Genomic DNA, 18,823 nt, shown 5'->3' on the forward strand with positions numbered 1-18,823 from the left:
ACAACTTTTTTGGCGGTTTTTCAGGCAATGTGAAGGCAATTCTAGAATTAAATTCAATTATAGTGTGGAGCGAGTAGATTTATGGTGAAGAATCTATGACTAGTAGTGTAGAAGCAACTAAAGACCAATTTGCACTCATGGAAGAACCTATGTTGGACTAAATTTGTTTTGAGAACTGCATGATCAACATGGAAGAAAAGCCCTATTGCACAACTTTGCGTGAAGGTTTGTGCATCAACAAGCAAAGGTCGTAGAAGAGCTCCATCAACAAATTCGTAAACTCATAGCACTTCAATTCATTCTTTTAAGTTCTTTCATGAAGATTACTTTGAGTTGCTTAAAGGTTTTGTGTAAAGAGGGCAAATATATATATATATATATATATATATATATAAGTGTATTGAAATCAAGGTTGAAATCAAATTGTAGATGCAAGGGGTTGGGATTTAGTCACAAAATGAGTTTCTATTGATGTACAAAGTCTGGTTGAACTAAGTTTGGAGCTCAAAAGAATATAAAGTGCATGTCGAATTTTTGTTTCAGAAGAGTCATGCAAGTCTAAAAGGTTAGTGAGTCATGAGTTGAGTATAAGGTTTATCAAGTCAAGGTCAAGATCAATTATTAATGCAATGAGTTGAAGTTGGAATTTGAGTTGATATTGAATTAGTCAAAGTGAGTCATTAAATTGTATCGGGTGCATTCTTGGTTGAACCCGACAGCCAAGCCTTGAATCATTAAGTCAAGTGAGTCAATCATTGTCATTTTTCAAGTGAGTAAATCAAGTCATTAAATCATTATAAACATTCTCTTGGGTGCATTTTCGGTGGTATCTGACACCCCAAGGTCACATAATCAAGCGAGCGTGATAATCAAGCGAACAAGTACAAATGAGCGTGTTAAAGATCAAAATGGGTAAATGAGGAAAACGTCTTAAAAGTGTAGAACTACAAATCAAAGAATTGCAAGAGTGCAATCATGAATTACACAACACAATTGAAGTGCTTGAGTGGAAGTTAAAGCAAAATCAAAACTTAATTAATCAGATGAACAACACATTAGAAGCAACAAAATATTTTCAAATTGAGCTAGATATGAAAGAACAACTCATTAAAAGTGAAAAACAAGATCTACTTGATGCAAGATGTACAAAGAAAATAGATGCAATGTGTGACATAGAAGACCTCATTCAAACATCAAATGCAAGTTATGAAACATATAACCCCATTCAACAAGTTGATAAAAGTTGTGACACAAATGATCTAATCCACCATGTTGATGAAAGTTGTGACACAAATGATCTCATCCAACAAGTTGTACTACTAAATAATGCAACTAGTAGTACAAAAGATCTAATTGACAAGTTTGATGCAAAATGTGATACATATGAATTGTTAATAGAAATGATTGATGCTCAGTGTGTTACATATGTTTTAATGAATCTAGCACAGAATGTCAGCAACAACAGTAGATGTGAAAAACAACAAGAAAATGATCTTTACAAAAAGGTGATCAGACCTTGGGAAGAAATTTCTTTCAACAAAGATCGACATGGCTTGGGATACAACGAAGAAAACACTTTGTATGTTCCAGATTTCCCAAAACCAATTCAGTTTGCAAGAGTAGGTTTTATCGAAAATGCCCAGAATCTTGTTAAGTGTAACCATTGTAAGAGAAATGATCATATGAAGAGTACATGTTTTGACCTCCATCCTTGTCACCATTGTGGCAAGAAAACTCATCTATCTGAGAAATGTCAAACATAGACTAAAGTGACAGTTAATTATGGCTGGATAAACCCTTGGAGATGGAATCTAGAAATGAAGAAACTGGATAAGTCCTATAATCTACTTAAGATCGAGGTAAAGTTTCCCGAGAAACTCTCTTACACCTTAAGGGGGGGAGTTCAATGCAGATGATTGTCTCTCCTTTCAGTTGACAAAGGGGGAAAAGGATAATGGAACTGAAGGTGGTTGTTAGACTGAACGTTTTCACAACATCGACAAAATCAACCAATGAGCGTCATCAAAGCAGCCAATGGGTTGTTTCGACCACATCAACAAAATTAGCCAGTGGCATCATGAAAAGCACCCAGTGAGCAGTTTCAACAACATCATCAAAGCAACTAGTGGGCATCGTCAAATTTTCCAGTGGGAAAGTTACTGGGAATCTGAACTTCAACAAATATGCCAATGGGCGTCAACAAAATTTTGTCGGTGGACAAGCGATTGGGATGTGCTGATTGAGAGCATTTGTGGACATTCTTTTGTTCACTTTGATGGTCAGTGGACCAAGCAAAGGAAAAATGGATCCTTTTGCATTGCAACTTGACATTTGATGAAGTTGTCAAGAAACTTTCAGAGATGTATCAGACTTGTAATTGATTCATGTTTATTGGTTTGTTCTCTTCATATTGGAATTTTCGGCATCTTGTTTTGGCGGTTTTTTACGCATTTTTTCATTGAGGATCAACTCAACAGTTTCAACACGAGGACTTGGAGAGAGTACCAGTTTCTTACTTTGGACTTATGATTGAGGAGGGGAATGTTAGCCCCACTCTCACATAAAAATAATAATAAGTCCAAAATATTAAAAATAATTAAAATTATAAAACTTGGATTAATTCCTACTTGTCTATTCTAGAATGAGTCAGTTCCTCAAACTTCGGAGTTTGTTTAGATCTAGTTGGTTGAGTGATTCTCTCCAACTAGTTAGGCTCCTAAATTAGTGGATGGTTGAGATATTTACTCAACCAAAGTGATTGGTTGTCCAAGAGAGACACACTATCTTGAGACATACTCTTGATGTATTAATATTGTATTATTCTCATTATTTTGTACAGAGAGTGAGCGTGTGAGATAATACATTCAGGCTTCAGGGATTTTCCGCCATGTCTCTGGCTCCAGTATCTCATGATTTCAATGTTTTATTAGTTTATTAAATCCTTTAAATAATCAAAGCACATGATACATAAATGATTTAACATAACCTATACAAGTGATCAAGGAATATTGTACCAATCATTATAACAATAAATGTGGGAAATAAAAATGTATTTGTATTAATGAAATATGGAAGCAGATTACAACCAATGCCTTGATGTTGTGAAGCTCCTTCTAATTGTATTCACTCCAAGCCTTGCCTTCAAAAGTAGTATGATCATAGGTTGGATACTTTAGCAAGATACAATGGAAGTATGAGAGCCAAAGTTCTTTCAAGAGTAAAAAATCCAACCCCTTCTCCATGAGAGTCCATTGAATTTATAGACTAGAGAAGGGTAAGAGGAGATAAGAGATGGAGGTTAAGATCCACTATGCTAGGGATGTGAGCTCATATCCACACCATATGGAAAGATACCTCTACGAGGCTTCTAGAATAGAAGCTTCTTGTTCTTTTTTAATTTTTATCCACGTTAAAAGACCAACATAATTTGTAAGGCAAAAAAGTGTGTTGTCGACGCAATTAGTTAGCTATGCAGCCTATGTCGTCGCAGCTATAATGGTTAAACTTGTGTTGATCTTAAAAAATATGGTTTTTTAAAGTATTTTCATAAAATTCTTATCTTCTCTATAGAGGTGTTTCTTCCATCTTCTTCATGGATTGTTGGTAATCATACTTCAGATAGTGAAGGACAAGGGTACAACATCCTTTGCCATATATGCGACAAAATAATGTGTAACATCGATAATCTTCCTCCATTGCGAGCTGAGGGTGTTTCAAACTCGAGACCTTTGGCTCTAATACCAATTGTTGGAATCATGATTGTCATTATCCCAAAACCTGCAGGTGTTAGTAAACAGAGACATTGCCAAAGTTAATGGATCCTTGAGAGGCGGTTAAGCACATGTCACGGAACACAGAGGGAGCGTTGGATTATCCAATGGTCAACATTCTAGTGCCATGTAATTTTATTTTTCAACACTTGGTGCCCAACTCTCAAACCTTGTGTTACTTTAAGAAGAAAATAGATCCACATACAATTTGATGTTGCTAGTGATTCTGTGCATGATCTAGAGATTGTTGATGACTTTGCATGCAATTTGGAAACCATTGTCAACTTTGCATATGCTCTGTTATTTGACATTTGGATTTGCTTTCACTGTAAATTGGCTTTCTTGAATTGATCGAATTATATATGACGGCTTGATCCTCGAGGGACAAGAAACCATTTCCTTAGAATGTGGAATTTGCCCATATTGTCCTTTTCCTATTTGATGCTATGCTAGTATCAGTGCAAACGATTGCTACAAATTTCAAAAGATCTTGAAGCAGAGCCAATATGGTAATAATACTTAAATCTTTTTTGCAACTTGAAACCATTTAAACTTAGGAAAAAATAAATATAAATTCTTTTTGCTTTAATATATCACATTTGGTTTTTTTCCAATGTATGAAATGAAAAGTGATGGTACATGGCTTATTAAATGCAAAACGTTGGAGAATAATGGAAACAAGTATTAGTTTGCAGTAAAAAATGACACAATTCAAAGTGCAAACATTTCCTCCACACTAAAGATGTTGTGTGTCCCTTGTGCAATTATTCCATATCTTTGGGGAGCCTGGCATGTAAATGGCTCCAATTGTAGGCTAGATGCCCAAATGTTAGCACACATGAAACTGGAAGACAAATATAGATAAGGTATGTGTTGCATTTTAATAAACAAATGTACATATAAATACAATTTTAGGTGACCACTGGATTCATATTCTAGGGTTCCTTGGACTCCTTGTGATAGTTCATATTCCTTCACACCAACTCTAACAGATTGAGTGTCCCAACATTCCCCCTCTTAATTCAAAGGGGTGTATGTGAGTCCAAGAAAAGAGCTCGAATATAGAGGTGGATAACCACTGATGGATGTATGTGCTCTTTGAAGATGGTGGTTTAAGAAAAAACACAAAGCAAATGGGTATAAGAAGTTGAAGTCTCTTACTAGTGGTGGTTTAAGGCTAAGTACCAACTTTGGAACTTGGCTTGAAGTAGTTATGGGAACAATTTTGAATCTGGCTAGAAGCCGAAGTCTTCTGTGAAATGGAAGTGCTTCCTGATGATGGTTTAAAGATGACCAAGAACGATTGTTTAGTAGAAGCAATAAGTCTTCTACCAAGTGGTGGTTTGAGGATCAAAAACCAAATCACGCTCATGGAACACAAGTTTGTCTCTGCTACAAATCTAACTCTGACTTTGCTTGACTTTGGCTCTAGGCTCTATGTGCAAGCTATGGTTTAAGCTGTGGCTCAAGCTTGCTTGATATGACTTTGAAACTAGTAGCTAACTATCAATTCCTTCCCTGTTAGATACAAGGTGAGAAGATGAAAATCTCTCCACTACAAGATGTGTTAGTACTGAAGAATGAATTCTATGTTATGACCGATATATCTTCTTGGCTGCTGAAGATCATTGCCAAGAAGCAATCCATCCAAGATGAATTTTTTCTTTTGCACAGGTCTTGTGTCTGAAATATCTGTCTGAACGATGAATATGTTCTCCACAATCCTCACAAGGGTGAAGATCAAAACATTGATCTTTCAAGTGGCCAACTTAATTACAATATTGGTGTTTGAGAGTTTGAAGTGGGTGTGGAGCAGGTGAAGATGATATTTCTTGAAGAAACCCAACACTCTGAAACTAGATTTGTTTGTAGAGTCTAGAATGTGAAAGGTCACTTCATTTTCATATATGAGACATCCTCTGTGCTTGTTGATGACTTCTACCCAAACAATGATAATGGGCTTGGGAAGTGTAAGTGGAACTTTTTCATCTTCATTTGAATTTGTGTTTCATTGATATGATCAAGTGTTGGCTGCTAATGGGAATCAATATCAAATACATAATTGTTTTGAACAAAAACCATAGAATGTTGATTCCTTTGCTATAGCTCATCTCGTTGACGCTATGAGTCAAGCTGAAAAAACATGATTTTTTCCTGTGCATTTTGTAAACATATTCGAGCATTGATGAGAGTTTCTTTGCCTGCGTTATCAATAGTAAAGTGTATTAGAGTATTGAGTAACTCTAATAACTCAACAATTTGAGCCAATTTCCAAACAGTTCAAGCTTTGGAAATAAAAGGTGTTGGATTTAACCGAAAATACACCTATTTACAATGCAATTCATTAATTTTCAAGAATGTATAAATAAACTTACGAAAAGAAACTATTTACAAGTTACAATTGCTGCTGGAGTTGAACTTTTCTTCACAATTGAATGTGAATTCGATGCTTTGATTCCTCTTCTATCATCTCCATGTTTTCTAAATAGAATAGATGTCACAAAAGTTAGCTTGCAAAAACAACATTATTTAAGTCTGATTCTTGCCATGTCCTACGCCATGGTGCAGGAGATGATTATATGAGGCCATACGTAATTGTAGAGTAAAAAGTGAGCTTCACCGTGAGGATAGAACTAGACAAATGTCGGATTCTGGCTAGTGAAGGCATTTTGGACATGATCTCCAACCAAGTGGCATCTGGGGCTTTTAGGAAATGCCTCGGGATTCACAATAGAGAGAAGAATGAATTCTCATCTTTTAGAGAGCCAAGGGTGGAATCTGTGGCAACAGACATAATTGCACTATTAACAACGCTTGTGCTTGCGTGAGAGAGCTTGGACTCAAGTTGTTGTTTAGATAAATGCCACTTCATTTGTCAAAAGATCGATTAACCATTGGTTAAATCAAGGAGGAAGAACAATTAGTTGAAGCTCTGTGGATTATCAAAGACTAAGATTTAGATTTGTGCCATACTTGAGGAGCCGATGAGTAAGGAGCACACAAAGGGTAGATAGTTCCCTTGTTGAGGAACCAACGAGAAATTTGAGGCCTAACACAGATATGCAAGCTAGTATAGTCAAATCCAAGCGAAATATCTCAGTGAATAATTGGAAAGAGTGGAGGAGATGAGACTCCAAAGACATGCAACAAAAAAATGTCATAAAGATTCTACAACAAATATGAATTGCTCAGACTGCATATGAAATACACATTTTTGGAACAAAAGGCAGATCCTTTGCGTTCTAATAAAGGACAACTTAGATCCTCATCTGTGGGCAACTATAAACTAGACTTTAGCTTTGCAGCTGCGGGATGACTGTAAATTGGCCACTAATGTGTCTAGGTGCCCAACGCTTCTACACATATCGGCAAAATCCCCTGTGCCCAACGCTTCTTCGTTTACCTTTGTTGTGTCAATGCATTAGATAACGACTGCATTACTTTGGACTATGAGTTGCGGTCGAAATCATTCATTGTAGATAGAGGGTTTCCACAACTCAATCTGGGCCCTGGACCCATTTCATTAAATTGAATAGATGTTCCTATACCGTCATATGGAAGGAAAGACATGGTCCCAGCAAAACTTGACTCCGAAGAGTGAAACACTTCCCGTGTCCAGTCGACAGATATGAGAGATGGCGTGGTGGATGAGCGGAAGAGACAGGAGAATGAGCATCCAAGAAAGAGAATGCGGAGAAAATAAACGGGCACAAATGAGACTGGGGAAGGGGAGTGGTAGAGCAAGGAAACAAACACGCACATTAGGTTCGTAGGCAGTGTTAGGGAAACAACCTGTTTGCAACCTGACAAAAAGAGATGGCAGAATGCCCAAGTGTAGAGCTAATACGATTTGATACCACTGTTAGCACACACAAAACTGAAAGACAAAGATAGATAAGGCACGTGTTGTATTTCATTAAACAAATTGTACAGATAAATATAATTTCAGGTGACTGTTCATATTCCAGGTTCCCTTGGACTCCTTGTGACAATTCATATTTCTTCACACCAACCCTAACAACTTAGGTATCCAACACCAAATTTTATACTTTCATAATATCACATACATTTCTCAACTTCTACTCGAGTAGCTATTTCTCTGAACTCGTTCCATGTTTGAATGGGCCTAAAACTTTTGCAGGACACCATAGTAAAGAATAGTGAATTGTAACCCATCCATTTGGTTCCATTTCTTCTCAAGGAGTCTAGGTACAATTGAACCCTTGTTAATGCTATATTGAACATTTGATACCCTGTAGGGTTTCGTTCCTGCAAAATAGTAGAGCTTGTAGAGCAAGTCTACATGCTCTTTGTACCTCACGCTCCTTGATTTTCAATTTGTCTTGGACATCTTGCAATTTTCTTTCCACTTCTTTCTCTTAAGTCTGCTGGCTCTCTGTACAGCGTACCTCATGCTTTTTGATCTTCTATTTTCCTTTCCACTTCTTTTTCTTAATGAAATGTTGATTTAGCTATCTCTCTTAGTTTATACATTTCATCCTTTCCTTCCCATTGTTGTAAACTGATTTTACCTGATGCAATTGCAAGCGTATTTGTAATAATATCATCTAAGATCTAATTAGTCATGTCCGGGGCTGATTTCATCCTATCTGGATCTGGTGACTTCAGATTTTCAGTCTTTGTGTTAGGAAATGAATTCTTTTGTTCTATAGCAGTTAATAACATATCCATGTTTGATTGTGCAACAGTATTTCTTTTCCTTCTCTTGACTTTATTCAACTTATTTCTGTGTTTTCTATTTTCAACTGTCAAAATTCTACATTTTTTCTTTGATCTTCTACTTTGTGTTTTCCATTTTCTACGGTCTTATCAGTCTACTGTTTGCAATACGGAGTTGCTCATTAAGGACTTTTAACTATAAATTCTGCTTTTCTATTCCTTCAATTTCCTAAATTCTATGTCTGTGTCTCGTATAGAATCTCTGCCATCTGTATCTTTGTATGGAATATTTTTGCATCTTTTTCTTCAATTAGAGGTTTTTCTTCACTTCGTGAGTTTACTTTTGAAAATTTTGATGGTCTTTTTGGAGAGTTGACAAAACTTATTTCAGGAGTATACGAAATTTGTGTAGCCTTTGGATCAAAGGATTACACCTCTACTGCTACATGCTTATTCACTTTTCGAGCCCTTATCATTCTTCTTGTGAATCATCTTGTACTTGGGGTTTCACTAGAAACCCTTTTCTTAGTTGATGATGGCACTTCCACCTTTGAAAGAGAAAACCTCTTCTTGCTTAATGATGACACATCCTCTTTAAAAAATAAACTCGTTCTGCCTTTTCTTCTTGTATTAGGATATGACCCTTTTGCTTCTTGAAGCAGAATCAGTCCAAAACCCTTTTTTCTTCAATAAATCTATCCCATGTTAGATTATATCTCTGTAACTTCTCTATTGTAATCAACCTAATTAAACCACGATAAACCATGATGGTATATGCTTCTTTCTTTATTTTCAAGTTGTTTTTGAACGTAAGTAGCCATTTGTGTCATGCTTTTCCAAAAGAAGTATGGTAAAATTTACCAACTAACCATCCTTTAAATGTAGAAAAATCCTAATGTGGTATAAGAAGAATAAATTGTACCTTCGTTCACATGTTACGTACCTCCCTTGCTGTAGTTTGGACTTGGTTGATTATGGCATATAATACATATTTCCATGGATCAATGACTGATTTCCGTGTTGCTCCCTTGCTGTAGTTTGGACTTGGTTGATTATGGCATATAAACTGCTTCCATGCAGATTCCACAACCCTGTTTTTAAACCATCATTCCCCAATTTGGGGCAAACCTATAGCAACAACAATAAATTCCTCTGAAATTGGTATTGATAATCTTACAACCCATGCACTTGCTCATCAGAAGTTTCTGCGAATTCCAAAACTACCTTCATCTCATTATATCCCTCAAGCTTCTCAAAGAAGTTTATTTAACCTCCTCATTTGAAAATTTCACTGCATTCTAGATATGCTTCTAGAAATTTACTTCCTTTCGGCTCTTGGCGGATAGTTTTTCCTCTATGCCTCTTCAAATAGTACAGCGGAAGATGAATAGATGATGTGAATTTGGCTCAATTCGATTGTCTAACTAGGGTTTCGGAATAGAGAGTAGCGAAAATAGATTATGGTCAGTGATATATAGAGTGGAGAATGGAAATTAGAAAACAAAATTTAAATGGACCAAGGGTTAATCAACAAGTGGTTATGAGATCTTAGATTATTCCGCCACGGTTTTTTATAACCAATTCATGCATATACATATCACAAATTGGTTTTCACAGAAAATGATTCAAACTTATGAAATTGCAGTATATCGTGGTAATGATATGACTATGTCATCATGATAATTGATTGAAACAGAGTTGGATAATTGTAGTATGATTATCATATTGAGGAATTATAGGATTAGTTATTGCTTTTAAAGGTGTAAAGATATATAAAAAAACTAAAGATGTTTATGATGTTATTGTAAAAATGTTGTAACGAAGAAAAGATAACAATTTAAAGAGTGGAGGATGGAGGTGAAGAAATGCGTTCAAGCTTGCAATAGTATCACACTTGTGCGGATCTCTGTTGATAGATATTGCTTGAACCACTTCTTAAATAATTTTTTTCCAATCATACCACTATGTCAAAATATTATATACAACTATAATATGCAAAGTAATGAGGAGAAAAATTACCATAGGTCCTCATATGCAAGGTAATGAGGAGAAACATTACAATAGGTTTTTTGGGCATTGACGCACAAAAAATGTAGTTGCACAAAGGAAATGACTAAAGTCAGAGTGTGTTGATAATGAGATTAAATAAATAGCATCTTTCATTGGAGTGATCTTCAGATTTGAGGATATTCTGCAATCAACTTAAAGAAGGAGGTTTGTTTTAGAATTTTAGCTATTTCCTTTTAAAAAATTTAAATTAATTTGAAGCCATTTTCTTGGAGCCATTAATTCTAGTTTTAAGTTTAAATTTAAATTTTCTCTAACAAATATTTGTTGTATTTGCAAATTTTTGTGGTGTAGTTTACACAATCCAAGTGTCCAAGTAAACTTTCAAAGCATCATATCCATTTATGTATTCAACATACAATTTAAAAATGAAAAGTTACACATGTTATATGCATATATAGTACCAATAGATCCATTTTGAAGAGGATTAAATCTCTTGAGGTGCACATTTTTTTTCAAGTTTTGCACTCTAAAAGAGGTCCCATAGGCTATCTTTAGCTTTGTGGATGTTAAAATTTTCTTTCTTTCTCATCTTTCCATAAGTAATTAAGGTTGCCTTTGCACAACTGGTGGAGTCCCACAGTAACTGGTGACCATGTAAGTTAACGCTAGTGAAGAAGTCTTTATGTCAAGGATGGTCATTAGTAAACACAAAAATACCCAAGAACACAATTTAAGGTGGGACTTTATCATAATTAGTTAAAGCAATTTTGTGTGGGAGTTATGGATCCCTAGAGCCAAATTTTTTACATGAACTTGACCAAAAAATTAGACATTTCCTATTATATAAAAAATTTGGTTAAGTTATGATCTAGTTATAAATTGGTTGAAAAAAATCAAAATTAAGCCCATTTAATTTTTCAATTAAACATTTTATATCGTTCTAACTAAAAAAATCCCTTAAAACACTTAAAGGAAAATTTAAAAAAGACACAATTTAATGTAAATCTTATCATATTTATTAATATGCTGGCATGAGAATAGTGTAAAATGCACATGATGACTAGTTTAAATCAAATTTAATTTAAGGTGTTCGTTCCCCGCTACATCATAGGTATCATGGATTTTGAACATAAAGCTCCATAACCACATCCTAAAAATGAATATATTTAGTTTTTATTTATGATATATAAATAAATATTTGACTAGTTTAAATCAAATTAAATTTAAGATGTTCGTTCCCCACTACATCATAGGTATCATGGATTTTAAACATAAAGTTCCATAACCACATCCTAAAAATGAATATATTTAGTTTTTATTTATGATATATAAATAACTATTTGACTGCACATTACACCTATCATAATCAACCTATGTAAAACCCTTGTACCTTTCCTAGTTCTAAGATGAAGATAATTCATTATATTTTAATAAAATAAGAACTCTTTTGTATTTATTTTATTTTCAATGTCATATTATAGTGATGCATATTTATTTCTTAGTAATTTAAATATGTAATATAATTGTAAAAAGTAAGGTTATCAAGTTTTTATTAATATAAAGATTTAAATGTGATTTTTTTTTTAATAATGCTAATTAAAAGTGAATTTGATTAACTATAATTTTTTTTTAATAAATAACTTAAAAAGTAAATATATTTAAAAAAAAAATAATTATAATATATTTTTTAAATAGAAATATTTAGTTTAAATGAAAGTGAGTTATTTAGTTTAAGTTTGTTAGGTTACATTGAGTTTAATAAAAATTAGATTAAAAAAAATTAGATTCGCGCCATGTGGCTCCCCACCCACCAATTTCATAGGAATTTGAGATTATTCCAATTTTAATAAGTTCCTCATTGTTATTTATAACATTCAATTATATAAACAAATTTTATTTAACAAAATGGTCCATTTTACAATAAGCTGTGTAATTTCTTTTATTTTCTTAAGTTAAAGTTGACCTATGTCAAAACAATAGACAAGATCTCAAATGGAGATGAAAAAGGTAGACAATGCCTAGCCTAACCAATTTAAAAAAGGGACACTTTCAGTGTAAATATATAAGAAAATTTTATTTAGCAAAATGGTCCATTACTTTTAATAAATTTAAAAAATTAGATTTGTGCCATGTGGCTCCCCACCCACCAATTTCCTAGGAATTTGAGATTATTTCAATTTTAATAAGTTCCTCCATGATAAGTTCCTCGTTATTATTTATAACATTCATTTATATATAAGAAAAATTTTTATTTAGCAAAATGGACCATTTTACAACAAGCTGTGTAATTTCTTTTTTTTTTTCTTAAGTTAAAGTCGACCCATGTAAAAACAATAGACGAACAAATGTCAAATGGAGATGTAAAAGGTAGACAATGCCTAGCTTGACCAATTTCAAAAAGAAACGCCTTCATTGTAAAAATATAACACTATGACTACAAATATTTTCAATTTAAAAAAAATAAACAGAAAACGAAAATATTACCTTTTAAATCTCTGATCTCTCAGCCCAACCTCCCAAAAAGTCTGTAGATTTTTCCTTTTTGCTTCTTCTACAGGAAATTCTTATATCTTCATACAAGTTTGTGAACATCTAAATGTCTTGTGTATTTCTTATTTTATAGCTCTTTTTTATTTATTTTTTCGTGAAAAAAGTGTTTTTCCATTTCATGTGAGGAATTCACATGTTTCAGTTGTTGGATTCTCAAAATAATAATGCTCTAAGTTATTATGAAAATATTCTCATTATGAGCTCAACATGTCACATGGGGATTAAAAGTAAGTGGGGTGATAATTTTCCTAATCACCGGAGCTACATCCAATTGACTGTTTTGTAGAACATATTATTTTTTTAACAATGGAATTTTTTAAACTTCGTAATAATTTATGAAAAATTGTAGTAGTTTGTGACTTATGGAATACAAGTTTTTTAACTTTGTAATAATTTATGAAAAACTGTATTAGTTTGCAACTTATGGAATACCCAAAACTTGTAGCATTTTTGCATAAAAAGAATAAAACAATAGACTAATTTTATTTATTTATTATTTATTATTATTATTATTATTATTTTTTTAATTTATGAAAACTGTAGTAGTTTGCGACTTATGGAATACAAGTTTTTTAACTTTGTAATAATTTATGAAAAACTGTAGTAGTTTGCAACTTATGGAATACCCAAAACTTGTAGCATTTTTGCATAAAAAGAATAAAACAATAGACTAATTTTTTAAAACTTTGTAATAATTTATGAAAAACTATAGTAGTTTGCAACTTATGGAATACGCAAAACTTGTAACATTTTTGCATAAAAAGAATAAAACAATAGACCATTTTTTTTAACTTTGTAATAATTTATGAAAAACTGTAGTAGTTTGCAACTTATGAATACCCAAAACTTGTAGCATTTTTGCACAAAAAGAATAAAACAATGGACTAAAAGGTAGGTTTTGGATAAAAAAATAATTTAATTGTAGCTTTAATTTTTTTTCACTATTGAATTTTAATATATTTTTTAAGAAAATATTGTCTGATTTAATTTCATGTGAGATGTATCATTAGATTGTATGTTTTTTCAGAGAATTCTCCTTAGTAGGCATATTTGATGGTTGATGTGTCAAATCCTTATTTTTATTCATTTTTAAGACAAAAGATGAATCTTGATAAGGATTTGAAATGTTTATTGTGGAGAATTTTTTTGAAATCCCTTAATTTAATAAAATATTGTCTAAAGTGATTTTCAATCAATGTTCCATCAAATTGTGTCTTAAAAAGGTTTTCACAAATAGACTATTATTATTATTAATATTAATATTTTTTTTTCTCTCCTTTTATCACAACATGAAAAATCAAGAAATGGTAATAGGTGTCATAGTCTCCTTAATCACAATATGAAGTTCTGATTGTTTATTTAAGACTTTAACAAATCTCTCTTTTGATATAGACTTGTGCTATAATCTTGACCTATGGCCATCACCACTAGTGAGATTCTTTCATTATTAAATGTCTTCAATTTCAAAAAACCATTATCAAAGACAAATTCTATTTTATATGGACCCAACCATTGAATATAATTTTTTTCTTGGAAATATTTTAAATTTGAATCAAAGAGAAGAGCCTAATCACTTGATTTTTTTAAATTAATTAATTAATTAATTAATAGTTATGAACTTATTGTGCCATATAGACATTTTCTGGGTCTCAATGGTGTGGTCTATGCATATATGGGGTCTCTTTCAAGAGGTTGTGGGCTCAATACCTTGCTTTTGTGTGTGGACTTGACCCACGACTCCTCCCCCAAGTTAGATGGTTGTAGCTAGTAACCATAATAGCCATAATATTAGGGACCTTACACATGTGACAACAAGTGGGGCATGCTTGTTGTACTTGGGACATACGTTGGTCATCACTCACTCGGATCCTTCAGAGGGTGCTTGCACATAATTAAGGGTACTTGCACTGAGTGGTGAGTCATTAAGTAGGAGGCTAGGGTAATTGTCACATCCATATTTTTCATAATTGACTTGGGTCATCATCAACCAAGCTCCAATTGAGGGAAAACTCCTTTGCTCCACCTGGTTTGCTTGCTTGTCTCTTAGATTTGTTAGATGTGTGTTGTTTGTTTAAATCTGTTTGGCCTTAGGTATTTCTTTATTTTAATGTGCACATCTTTTATTATCAATGTCGCTGAGTTTTTTCCATGACGATCTCATTATCTCCCACTCAGGGAGGAGGTTAAACCTATTCGTAGATGTAGGATTAAACCCACTATTGACATAGAATTGACTACCTCAGGGACCACTATAATTGGTTCTCATGGGGTCAAACTCATAGTTCAAGAAGCGGTTGATAAAAGTCGACCACCTTGTTCTCATCCTCCAGTGATCCATATCCCTTCACCCATCTTCCTAGGCGGGGGTGTAGAATTGACCTGATAATTTTAGTAAAATGGCATGTACCAATAATATATTATGGTAGGTGTACACTAGATAGAAAAACATAATGTTTCCACACCTAGTGTCATTGGAGCTTCCCCTAAGAAAACTTTCACACATTCTTCTACCACATGTTTTGTTTTCACCATACCTAATCAAATTATCTTCTCCTATTGAAAAATTAATCCAAAATCACTCTTTCCACCCTTTAATGCATATAAAAAAGGTGCATTGATATCATTAATCGTGCTCCCTTCACTCACATTTAACAGAGGATCTAGTCCCACTATGAGTAGTATACTCACGTCCATTGTTAGATGTTTGAACCTTGTGTCTACATCTAGGTCTTCATGCCCATCCCTTAGCCTTGGTATCTCTATAGGTAGTTCATTCATTCCCAATGCTAGGTTCCCTTTTGTTTGGAATTCTATTAGTAGATCCATGTTTTCCTAACACAACCAGGGGCACAAACTTTTTTGGTGGTTTCACAAATCCACAAGGAAGTTAACCTTTAGGGGGTCACCATTTTAAGGGAATACACAATTTCCTTGGAATATCCAAGGGGCTAGGGGAAACATCCCTAGAAATGCATTTTATCCTTAGGATATTGTTGTAGTAGCTACAACAACCCCCTATTTTTCTCAAGTGTCACTGAAAGTTAGTGGAGAATAAGGGTCCCACATAATCTAGAGTCTCATCACCCCTATCAAGGTTGATTGACTATTTCCTTAGTTTAATTCACACTTCCTTTATCATTTTCATCATCCAAGATAAATTTCAAGTAAGTTTTTTTTTTTTTTTTTTTTTTAATGTTGTTGATTCCAACGATACAATGCTCTAGAAGGTGGTTTCTCTAGCAACATAACAATAAAGTAAATGACTTAACCTAGCTTTAGACCTTTCAAACTTGATTTCTCTAGCAATATAGGACCATAAAAATTGCTTTCTCTAACATATGACACCTTGAAATTGGTCATCTCAGCGATATAACACCCCGAACTTGGTCATCTTAGCGACGTGACACTCCAAAAAGTGACTTAACTCAACACTTACTTTACAAACTCCTCTCTAGTGATATAGGGCCATGATGTTCACGATTCCAATGACCTTTATGTTTTTCATCTCAACGATGCACACACTCTCTCTCTCTCTTGTCTCCTTCATCCTCTTTATAATATTATTGTTGGCTTGAGTTCTAGTGAAATTAAAATGTTAAGAGGCATTTATTACCTCCTGTTTAGTGCCTAGGCTCGAGATTTTTTTATTATAAAGAGAACATATTGCTACCATTCCTCACATCGCTTAGCTCTTCCTCTTTCTTGTGAGGTTAAAACCTCTATTGGAGAAAAATCTTCATCACTTCTCATCAACACTAGGTGTAAAACAACTCATCAGTTACATCACAAACTCATGTATGGGTTGATTTATTCCCTCTCAATTTTTTTATTTTTAGTTTGAGTATTTTATTTATTTCATGAATGGAATTTCTTTTTCATTAACTCCCCCCGTATAAGACAAAGCTAGGTTGATGGCCCAAGATTTTGATTTTCCTCTCACTTTACCAACTCTCTTTCTCCCTTCTGTCTCCTTAGTAGGAAAATATAGGTGCTCTCTTCAACCCCATTGTTGTGCTACTAAGTACTCTCACCCATTGAGCCCTAGCTTCTCCTCATACCATGCACTTGAAGAGCCCGACATGACCCACAATTTACCCCAACAAATTCCCTCAACATGTAAAAAAATATCACACCCCCAGCTCATTAATCACAACATGATATTTCATATTTGGGCCTCAAATTTTGACTCTTAGCATCCACAAGTTTGTTTATAGTCCCTGGTCAATTTCTCATTGCCATAAAAACCTTAGATTCATGTTTTCTTCATACATCACTACCTTTTCATCCCACCTCTATTTTTATTTGGACTTTAACTCATCCAATTACCAAGGGTTTCTTTCCCATGTACCACATCACTGCACCCTCTAGCCAACATTCACCATTCAAGGCTAACCATAGCCTCAATCACCCACACACTTGTTGATTCTCTCCAGGGCACATGAGCATGAGTCCAATTCACAGAAACCAAATCCTTACCATTATGTATTGTAGAAAAGAACTTTTGTTGTGCGACATGAAACCATCCTTGTCAAGATTGTGATTTCATGTAATATTATTCTAAGGTTACAGTGTCATTCAATCTTTCCCTGATCACTCTTTATTAGCCTTTCTTTCCACTCTCCACAAAAACCTAGGGCCTCTGACTTGGTTTAAAAGAAGTATTATAAGACAAGAGAAAAATTGATGGCCTCAATCCAAGATCTTAAATCTCTTTTTATTTATTGGTTGTAAGCTAATATTTATAATGAGTGTTGTTGTTTTAATAGTTCATCTAGGGAAACCATGTACATTTCACAAAATATGGCTTGCAAAGACCCCATGATTGAGATCCTAGATGATGAGTCACCCGATAGCTCACTTGGTCCTGTGTTCATTGACAATCCATGTTTTATTGACCAATACACAACATATTCATGGTTAGAAGTATATCAGTTATTCTAGAAATATAACCTCCTAGAGGACAATATGGATTCAGAGGTATACATTGTTGTTAGAAGATCTTGGCTGCATAAGGAGGTTGTCTATCCCCCTATCCTCTTATATGCAGAGGAAATCAAATGGATATAAAACATGTTGACTCTAAAGAAGCCATGATCAGGGAAAATCATGGAAAACCCTTCATTTCTTTCAGTTATTTTGATATTGATATGTACTATAAGCTCCCCTATGAAGAAATAACCCTGGATGAGGACTAGCTAAAACATTTCAAGATTCTTCCCAAAGAATTTCTAAAGACATGGTGGATCCATAAGAGAAGCTTTAGGTCCCAGCTGAACAAAGATTACCCTCCAAATCTATTAACAACTCCCTTTCAATTGGTGGCTTCCATGTTATGCATAATATATGTCCAGACAAATGTAGAAACATTCTATGGAGGGTGGGTTCCCTTGATGTACTCCACGAAAATCAAATGACATATTTTCAATTAGTTGGATGTCATTTCACTTTAATTAAAGGAAAACATCAGGTAGACCCAATATATAGGGACGGATCAATAACCCTTAGTTTTTCATGGAATCCTATCTCTTATATTTCATTTGTGTAAAGCATATGTTCTTGAAAATGGAATGGAAATGGATAGTCTATGAGGAGACAATTCATATATATTGCAATTTTTTTATGGGAGTCCCATTATATCTAGTCTTACACCAAGATATGATAAACCTTCCTGATGCCCCTTTATGAGATCCTATTTAAAGTATCTACCCCATGCATGCTAGAAAAGGCCAAGCAAGTATTTCCCATACTGGAGACTAGTTCGTGGATAGAGATGAAATATATATGAGAATATTTGGAGAAACCAAGCTTCCTCA

Source organism: Pinus tabuliformis, chromosome J, assembly GCF_031772625.1.
Source record: "Pinus tabuliformis cultivar Carrire ecotype Pingquan chromosome J, CPIR1, whole genome shotgun sequence".
NCBI lineage: Eukaryota > Viridiplantae > Streptophyta > Pinopsida > Pinales > Pinaceae > Pinus > Pinus tabuliformis.